The sequence below is a fragment of the Dromaius novaehollandiae genome, unplaced genomic scaffold (genome assembly GCF_036370855.1).
Source record: "Dromaius novaehollandiae isolate bDroNov1 unplaced genomic scaffold, bDroNov1.hap1 HAP1_SCAFFOLD_76, whole genome shotgun sequence".
Lineage (NCBI taxonomy): Eukaryota > Metazoa > Chordata > Aves > Casuariiformes > Dromaiidae > Dromaius > Dromaius novaehollandiae.
The window spans coordinates 410,001-412,500 of NW_026991488.1; positions in this window are offsets into that span (position 1 = coordinate 410,001).

A 2,500-nucleotide genomic window follows, 5' to 3' on the forward strand; every position below is an offset into this window, starting at 1 on the left:
CGGGGAGCCCTCGCTCCCGACCTGGGGACAAACCCTGTCTCGCTTCGAGTCCGGCCCAGGCGCCCGGCTCGGTCTGGCCCGGCAGGGAGCGGCGGGCCGGCCACACCGCCTGCCTCGGGATGTTGGGGGGGGTCCGTCCCCGCAGACCACCCCCCCCCCGCCCCAGGCGTCAGAGCCCGGCCGCCACCGGGAGCGGCGTCGCCCCGCCGCCCGCGCGCCTGCGGCCCGCCGGCCCCGCGCTTCCCAGCTCCCCGCTCGCCTCGCCGGCCCTCCGGCTCGACCGCCGCCGCCGCCGCCGCCGCGGCGCCCACACCCCCGCGCGCCCGCACACACCGCCTCGCGGGTGACACCACGCGCTCGCCCGTCCCCTCCGCGGACAGACGCCCGGCGGCGGGCAGGCGGGCAAGGCGGCACGGACGGGGACGGCGCCCGCTCTCCCCGTCTCCACGCGGAGAGCGGGGCGGGCCGCCCCCGCCGCCGCCCCACCACCGCCCCCCCGCTGCCTGGCGGAGCCGGGCGGGGCAGAGCGAGGCGGGCGCCCCGGACGGCAGAGTGCCGGGGCGGGCGCGTAGGGTAGGGCGCCGCCGACGGCGGCCACGGCGGAAGACCCAGAAGCACCGGCCAGGGAGAAGGAGGAGACGCGCGGAGGCTCGGCGCCCGCACCACCCGCGGTGGGGGCTCGCCCTCCCGGCGGCGAGCACGCGCTCGCGCCCGGCTCGCAACGCTCGAGGCAGGCCGGCAACTAGGCCGACCGCGCGGCGTCTCTCCGCCGAGACCAGACCGCGGAGAGAGGGGGCAGGGTAACCCCTCTCCGTCCCGGCTGCCCGCGGGGCGAGCACGGGGCGCGCCGGCTGGCATGGGGGGGCGCGGCGCCCGCGCGCGCCGACCCCCCGGCCCTCCGGCAGCACGCCCGGCCGCCTCCGCGAGTCGCATCGGGCCGCCCGAGTCTTTAAACCTCCGCCCGGCTCTCCAACCGAGAACCCTCGGGCCCGGAGCCCGGGGCCCATGGCCATCCCTGCCCGGGGCGGCTGCCGGCGGCCGCGGTGGCCGGAGGCCCTCTCCCCTCTCTCGCTCGCTCCCTCCCTCCCCGCCCCCCCCACCCCCACCGCGGGGGAGGAAGGACCGGGGTGGGGGGAAGCCGAGGCGGGGGGGGGGAAGGCACGGCCGGTGCGGCGCGCACGGTGCGGCACCCGGGAGGAGCACGCTGGCACACGGGACCACACGGGTGGGTCACCGAGGGGGGGGCAGGAGAAGCGCGGGCGCTAGGTACCTGGCCCTGGGGTGAGGGAAACGACCTGAAATCCCCGCGGGGGTGCCTCCCCCGCCGCCGCCCGCCACCGGGCCGCCGCCGCCTCGCGGCGACGGCGGCAGCCTCGGCAGCGGCGACGAGACGGGACGCGGAGGGGGAACCCGGCACCCGCCAGCCGGCCCCCGCGCCCCTCGGCGGAGCGTCCGCCCGCGGGGTGCGCCCGACACCCGCCGCCACGACCTCGTCCTCCTCCCGGGGCCCGGGGTTTCCCTCAGTAACCCGGCGCCGGGTGGCAGCTGCACCCGGGAGGAGAGCCGTGGCTCGGGCCGCCCACTCGGGCACGAACCGTCGCCTCGCTTGGCCTCAACGCGACGCCCCCCGCTCGGGGGCCCGGCGCCCGCCCCGCGCGCCATCCCGGAACGCCTGCCCCCGCAGGTCTCTGCGGACGGGCTGCTCCGCCGCAGCCCGCCGCGGGTCCGCCCCCCACAGCTTAGGGGTGGGGACCCGTGGGACCCGTCCCAACCCGGAGGGCCGTCTCCCTCGCCTCCGCGCCCGCCGCTTCCTCTCCCGCGGGCGCCGGGGGGAGTAGCCAAGCCCCGCCGCCCCTCACACGCACTGCCGCCCGCTCCCGCCGGGCCCTCCCCTGGGCCGGACCCCCCCCCCTTCCCCTTCCCCCCCAGCGGCAGCGGAGCGCCGTGGGGTGGGGGGGCGGGGGGGGCGGGCCGCGGCTCCCGGAGACGGGCACCGGCAGCGGAGCGGGCACCAGCAGAGGCGAGAGGGGAGAGACGGGGGGAGGCGGTCCCCCACCGGCAGCGGTGGAATCGGCAGCGGGCTCTCGGCGAGCGAGCGCGGCCTCGGGAGGGCCGTGCACCCGCCGGCGGGCCGAGCCCCGTGCTCGGCCCCGCGGCGCAGAGTGCGGGACAGGCGAACTCGGGTACGCGCGCGCGGCAGCCGGGACGCGGCGGGCGGGGGGGCCACACCGGTGTCCGGTGCCGTCGGCATCGGCAGCGAGGCGCGGCGGCCCGGCGGCGGCCCGGCGGCGGGCCGGCACAGGTTTCGGAATGCCACGGGGGCCCGTAACCCCTCTTCCTCGCGGCGGGCTCGCGCGGCCCGCCGGCCCTGCCCCCGGCACGCGCCCACGGGCTCGCTCGCTCTCGCGCGGCGCCTCGCTCGCCAGGGCCGGGAGGCAGGCCCTTCCACTCCGGGGTCCCGCTTGCGCGCCGTCGCCCGCCCGCGACGCGGGCCGGCCCC